This window comes from Triticum urartu, chromosome 5 (genome assembly GCF_003073215.2).
Source record: "Triticum urartu cultivar G1812 chromosome 5, Tu2.1, whole genome shotgun sequence".
NCBI classification, from domain to species: Eukaryota; Viridiplantae; Streptophyta; class Magnoliopsida; order Poales; family Poaceae; genus Triticum; species Triticum urartu.
Genome location: NC_053026.1, coordinates 249,165,107 through 249,172,622, shown reverse-complemented (window position 1 = coordinate 249,172,622; position 7,516 = coordinate 249,165,107). Strand labels below are relative to the sequence as shown.

Here is a 7,516-nt window from a genome sequence, read left to right as displayed (position 1 = left end):
AAAGATTTAGTGCCAAACATTTTAATACATTCTTCTTCTAACACTTTGGCACAATTATCGAAATCCTTATTTTCACGAAAGACATTAAAAAGATGAAGCATATGAGGCAACATTAATTCCATTTTTTAGTTTTCTTTTATAGACTAAACTAGTGATAAAACAAGAAACAAAAAGATTCGATTGCAAGATCTAAAGATATACCTTCAAGCGCTAACCTCCCCGGCAACGGCGCCAGAAAAGAGCTTGATGTCTACTACACAACCTTGTTCTTGTAGACGTTGCTGGGCCTCCAAGTGCAGAGGTTTGTAGGACAGTAGCAAATTTCTCTCAAGTGGATGGCCGAAGGTTTATCAATCCGTGGGAAGCGCAGGATGAAGATGGTCTCTCTCAAATAACCCTGCAACCAAATAGCAAAGAGTCTCTTGTGTCTTCAACACACCCAATACAATGGTAAATTGTATAGGTGCACTAGTTCGGCGAAGAGATGGTGATACAAGTGCAATATGGATGGTAGATATTGGTTTTTGTAATCTTAAAATATAAAAACAGCAAGATAACTAATGATAAAAGTGAGTGAAAACGATATTGCAATGCGTTGAAACAAGGCCTAGGGTTCATACTTTCAGTAGTGCAAGTTCTCTCAACAATAATGACATAATTGGATATATAACTATCCCTCAACATGCAACAAAGAGTCACTCCAAAGTCACTAATAGCGGAGAACAAACGAAGAGATTGTTGTAGGGTACGAAACCACCTCAAAGTTATCCTTTCTGATCAATCTATTCAAGAGTCCGTAATAAAATAACACGAAGCTATTCTTTCCGTTCAATCTATCCTAGAGTTCGTACTAGAATAACACCTTAAGACACAAATCAACCAAAACCCACCTAGATACTCCAATGTCACCTCAAGTATCCGTGGGTATGATTATACGATACTAGTTGACCTGTTGCGCCAAATGGCGCAGAGACCCGCTAAAGCCATGTTGTCGATAAAAAAATAGTTTTATTTTTCAACGACATATTCGATACTCATAGTAGAAAGCCCATGTATTAAACCATGCTATTTTGAAACTGTCCACCACATTGCGAAATCCGAGTTTGAAAAAAAATTGTATAACTCACTGCCCCAAAAACAATTTCGGATGACCAATTGCACCAAATGGCGCAAAGTCCCTTTTAAAACCATGCACGCGATGAATATTTGCATTTTTCCACCGATTTTATTTTTGAATTAAGAGTAGAGTGTCAACCCCCAAAGTGTTAAGAATATCTGACTTCACTAGTAGAAGTAGGTTTTACCATTAGGAATTAGGGTACTAATATTTGACTGTACTTGCCATTGTTGAAGAGGAAGGAGACGCATTATTTTCTACCGACAGTACAAAGGGCGATTCAGGTAGCCCTAGCGTTAACAGCTCAGAAGGGAATAGGATGGGCTCGCAGGTAAAAGATCCTCCCCTTGTAAACTCAGTTTGTATCATCTTGAAAGAAGTAATTCAGACGGATAGCAAAATGTTTTGCTTGGATCCTAAAATTTGTTATGACATTGAGGCCCTGTTTGATAGCAAAGTATTTTCTAAATATTTTGAGAATACTACAGTTTTTGAGATTACCACGGTTTTATTTACAGTGAGCTGTTTGGTTGCCCCTAACAACTGTGCTTTTAATATTGTAGTATTGGACAAACTGCAGTTTTTTCTCTGCATAAAAAAAAGAACCCCAAACCTCTTTTTTTAAAACAGAGCTGCTGAGTGCTTAAACACAATGGCTAAACAGCAAAATTTACAGCGTTATGCGGCAACAACCAAACATGTTCTATGTATTGTGAATACTGCAAAATAATTTGTTTTGATAAAACTATGGTATCTCACACCTATAAGCAAAAATACTGTAGTTTATAATACTTTGGTTTATATAATATTTTGCTATCAAACACACCCTGAACGTCCTGGCATAGAGAAGAACTGAATACCTTCAGCTTTAGACAGTTGCACTCACAACAATGCAGAGAAGAGGGAGAAATACAAGAAACCATTTTATGGAAATTGAAGCATCTAAAGACGGTTTAGTATACACATGTCGGTTTGGTTTGTTTGATCATATATGGCCATATGGGCATGGCCCGTTGCCACATTTTGAAGGTGAGCCCACACACAATGTTTGAAACATAGTTGATTCCCAGAGAAAAATGCGGCGGTGACACCTCCCATTCAAGAGAAAAAATGTGAGCAATGATGATTCCTGATCTCACTGAGTTCGTGCAAGTTGTACAACAAAACTCCACATAAAACTTGTAGTCGAGTAGTTGCAGTGCAACCTTCATTGTTCGGCCAGCGGCTATAATATTATTATGGAATACAATGATCATCCTACAAAATAATCTTTCCTGATTATTTGTCACAGTACTACAGCTAATCATCCTAAAAGTTCTTTTTGTAGTAGCTTAAACAAAATCTAGGTTGGCGCTCAAACATCCACAATAAAAATTCAGGTTGACATTGAAACTTGTAGTCAATTTCCTTGCTTACAGCTGCAAGCAGCAGGGACATCATCAGATTAAATAAAAACAGCTTTGGCTTCGACCTGTTCGATCAAACAGAGTAAATCATGTCACTGTCAGGATCAGATTTCATGAGTTTATAAGGGCATCCCACACTGTACTTTTCTGAATCATGCATATGCAAGGAATCTCTTAAATACTACTCCCCCCGATCAAAAATAAGTGTCGTGGTTTTTGAACTAAATCCTCGACACTTAATTTGGATCAAAGGGAGTATAATACACAGGTCTCATGTGTGAGTTATCCCATGATCTCATCTCATAGGTACACAACAGTTTAGGCAGAAAATAGCTTGAATTGGTTATCAGGGCGATGTAGAAAATGCTGACCATTTTTGTATGTCTACAAAAAGATGTTCAATTCAAAAAAATTCTGAAATTTTGACTGAGCAAAGTGAAACATCATCATATAATGTGGTAGCCAAATCTACACAAGATGTAGCCTGCAGATGTGGTACCATGAACTGCACGAACAAAACAGACTGAATGGTTCAAAAATTGCATCAAGACTGTTTTACAATTAAGATATTCAGGAAAGGCTAAACATCTTTGATGTACAAAACAAAAAATGAAGAAAAAAGGTGCGTTGCCTACACCTTTATCAACTAAAATTGCTTACTCATTTGTTCACCGCATAGAAGCAGGTAATCAACTAATAATCTCCTACAACAGGTACACCTTTATCAACTATCTCCTACTCATATATCAAGCTGGCACAATCGTAGAAACATGTTTCTCCACTGCTCTGCAATCATTTGTTAACGCGCACCTTTGTCAGTATGAGCAACCAACATCAGCTAAAAGGAATCGTACAAATGTCAGTACCACAACTCTCTATAATGTAAACAGTTCATAGCAGAATACATACAGCGCCATGAGCAGATGTTGAAAGCGCAAGATCTTATACAGAAGGTTTCAACCGTGTAATGTTGAAAAGCATAAGATATTAACAGTATGCTGTAGAAAGAACAGTAAGCCGCAGAATAATGCCGTAAACTTAAATACTGAACTTTAAAAAATCATTAGAAAGAGCAGTACACCGTAGAAAAATAATGCAATACATATAGACAACCTAGCCACTCCAACTTAAAAAGAATCAAGTTCCAACTCTAGAACACATATGACCATTACAGAACCACTTTTCAGTACCACCATTCTGGCCTTACCGTCACATGGCAACCAAACTAATCCTCATTTATTTTAGAAAAAACCAACTACTCTACTGACCCTTCATAGGCACAACTCTATTAACCGGCTGGTTAGCCAAGCATTTTGTGCCTGCTGCAATCTTCAAGTATATACTGTAACCTACTTATTTGTTGATACTAAGAGATGTAAAAAGAAGCTAGAGTAGCCAAGGTTTAGATGTTGTACCAGTCAGCAAATCTGCACTGCTCTGCTTGGAAGAGCGTCAGATGGATCCAGACATCATTTGCCAGAGATGCACCAAAGTACGCCCTTACAGCCCTTTTTCATCTCCTCTCACCTCCCCAGATATTAAAAATCTTGCGTATTTAAATTTCTTCTTTAGTAATGGAAAGCACAAGGAAAGCTCGATGAGAATTGAATAACTTCCTAGAAATAAATAAGTGACAACTAAACGAGGCACACAGACACAACCAAGGCAAAAACTTCATGATTTGTATGCCTTCTTTTCACTGACAGTGATTCTTACTTTAGTGTGGCCCAAGTGAAAAAGAAAATAAACTTGTGCCTTATCGATCAAAATGTCACTACCTAGACTATTGGTCCAAACAAAATCACCTCTATGGACAAAAGAGTCCAATGGATAATTGACTGTAATGTGTATGATGAATCATGCATATCTGGCTCTATATTAGCATGTCAGGGAAAAATCAAGAAATTAAAGGCAATATATCTCAGGGGATAAGATGCATCTTTCACATCCCAGTTAAAAAAAGCACCAACATCACCAGTAAAAGTGTTTGTCTTTGGTTCAGTTTTCCTGACTTCCCCAAGTGCTTGTATAGTTGAAAAATATATCATAACTGAATACAATGAAAACAGCAAGAAACTTGAAATGGTGTAGCAATTAAGTACTACAGCAAACCGAATAGGAACAGACCAAATATAAACAAAGAAGTGCAATGCCCTTTTCCTTATGGTGGTGTTCCTTAGTGTAACCTACAAACCAACCATGTCACCTATTTTTGTGCTACATATAGATTGAAAACCAAGCAAGGTAATGTAACCTGACAAGAAGTATAGCATAGCTGATTTAGAAATTGAGAATTGGCCATTCCAAACAAAAACAACATTGTTGGTGCTGCAAAAATGGATAATCCAGCGCCAAATAGTGATGCCTCCATCAATCAAATCCCTAGGAATTTTCCTGGAGATAGCAACAAAAAAAAAAATCTCAGAACATGGTACCACTCAGTAGAAACCAAAAACTGCACTGGGCAATGCCATCAAAAAAGTCACACCCCACTGACCATCATTACACCATACTGAATTTTTTGCATTTTCAGTATTACAATCATTCATATATATATCATCTACACTGCAGTTCTTCAGAAATAGACCGAGTTAATCATTCTGTTCTACAAAAAGATCTAAATCACCACTGCCGAGTATCCATTCCACGCTCGAACTAAAAACATCAATTCGTAGCTAATCCCCAAATACAGATAGTAATCTGACGAAACCAAAACACCGCATTCACGAAATGGAGATCTAAAGATCGGAAGTGAGGCGTATGGTACCTGTAAAAGTAGGAGATCATGGCTAAACGCACACAACACACACGCATCAAGCAGGGCAGTAGGACCAGGGAGAGCAGGGATTTGGAGGAAGTTACCTTGTTGGGACGAGATTCCTGGCGCCAATGGTGGAGCTGACTCGCGGCGGCGACGGAGGTGACTCGAGGCGGCGGCCAGGGCAACTCCACACATCGGCTAGTGAATCCAGGTGGCAGCGGCGGCCAGGCCAGGCCAAGGCGCCCTCGATCCAATCTGTTGCCCTGCTCTTGTCAATCGAGCGAATAGGGTTAGGAGTGGGTTTCTGCTGTGCTCCGGCTGAGCTCCGTCGCTGCGTATCCCCGACGTGTCGACAGCGTCCCTTACGAGGCATTGAGGGCGGCAGCGTTGGAGAGTTGGGAGCGGGGAGGAGACGAGGTGGAGGTGGCGCGGGCTCGAGGGTGGCGGCGTGGGAGAGGAGAGAGCAGGGAGGGGCCGGGGCGGAAGCTTGACGAGAACTGCTGGCGGCTAGGGTTTTGACCCTTTTGCACGTTCCGCAGGGCAAGCGCGGCACACGGGCGAATCCCGACCACGACGAGTCGCTCAGCCAGGGCCACCGACGAATGGGACCAGGAGCAACTTCAGCCCACCCGTCATCACTATAGGGCAGACACGGGTGCATAAGCTGGGATACACACGCATCGGCCCATCCCTGTGCAACTGCTCCCCATAACGTAGGCAGCGCGCATTTGACCCAGGACGCGACGCGGGAGGCAGCGCTCACACGAAAAAGCCACACTCATCAGACCAACATGTGGGATCAAGGAGCAGGTAGACCCACTTGCAGCTGCACCAACAGACAGACGAACAAGAGGACGAGCGGGAACCGGGAACGGCGCAGTGCCCACGACGTGCGCACGCGGCACAGCAGGAGAGGCTACCCATGCACCCAAAAAAGGGAAACCCAGCCAATCAGATCCCGCATGAGCCCACATGTCATTCTCCGTCCATAATTCACTGCGCGGTCAAAACGACACACGTTTTCCAGTGACAATCAAACGGGCATCAGGAAAAAAAAGGACCTCGTTGACCAGGACCGAACAGCCAGGAAGGATGCAAATCGGGGGAGCCTTCTCCATGCGAGTTGGCTAGCCTCCTTAATGGTTTAAATGCATCACACAATCTCAGATTCATCTATTCAACCAACACAAAGAACTTCAAAGAGTGCGCCAAAGTTTCTACCGAAGAGTCAAGATGAAAATGTGTGCCAACCCCTATGCATAAGTTCACGAGGTCACGGAACTCGCAAGTTGATCACCAAGACATACATCAAGTGGATCACGTGAATATCCCATTGTCACCACAAATAAGCACATGCAAGACATACATTGAGTGTTCTCAAATCCTTAAAGACTCAATCCGATAAGATAACTTCAAAGGGAAAACTCAATCCATTACAAAAGATAGAGGGGGAGAAACATTATAGGATCCAACTATAATAGCAAAGCTTGCGATACATCAAGATCGTGCCGAATCAAGAACAAGAGAGAGAGAGAGATCAAACACATAGCTACTAGTACATACTGTGAGTGCATCTAGTGCCCCTTAGTGATTTTGGTGTATTGAAGACTTGTAGGTTAATGGACTAATGTGTTTATGAGTGTACACAGGTCCATAAGTCTATGAGGATTTTGAAATGTACACAGAAAGTCGACCCCTAAAAATGAAGTTCTTCGACTGAAGACTTTGGATTTTTAAAAACTTTGAAAGTGAAAAAATTGGTGCAATCCTGAAGACTTGGTATTCATTCGAGGAACATGAAGCATGAAGACTTTTGTTTTCATAGTTTCATTTTCTCTTTCTTGAGTCATAGGAAACACCGTACTGTTAAAGGGGGTCGAGGAAATACTAAGGAAAAATTTACATGTGATGCTCAACTCAAATCCTACACCTACCAATCCCTTCAAGTGAAGCCATTGAAAATCTCATACAGTTCAGTCATATTCTTCAGTGACAGAGACGAAGTTCTTCTGTTCTCTGAGGAATTTGTTCTGACTGAGGAGTTAGGAATTCTCCAGTGCGGATTGCCTACACAGTGCGAAACATGATAGCCCTGAGGATTTTGCTACTCAAAATTCCGACCGTTGTTGTGCTATGCGCCAGCTGTCCCAAAATATCTACGCACCTAACGGTCATATCATTGAAGGGCATTTATGTCTTATCATGTCAGGCTGCTCCCTAGGCTATAAATAG

At 41.2% G+C, this 7,516-nt stretch overlaps 1 long non-coding RNA gene across 1 annotated transcript; it reads right to left on the bottom strand.

Annotated features, from left to right (window-relative positions):
* Window positions 1-2,284: 2,284 nt before the first annotated feature.
* LOC125508506 lies at window positions 2,285-5,962 on the bottom strand. The gene is made up of 2 exons (XR_007283545.1): window positions 5,386-5,962; window positions 2,285-4,917 (listed from the first exon to the last, which is right to left on the bottom strand). It is a non-coding gene; the product is annotated as an uncharacterized LOC125508506 (long non-coding RNA).
* Window positions 5,963-7,516: the final 1,554 nt, after the last annotated feature.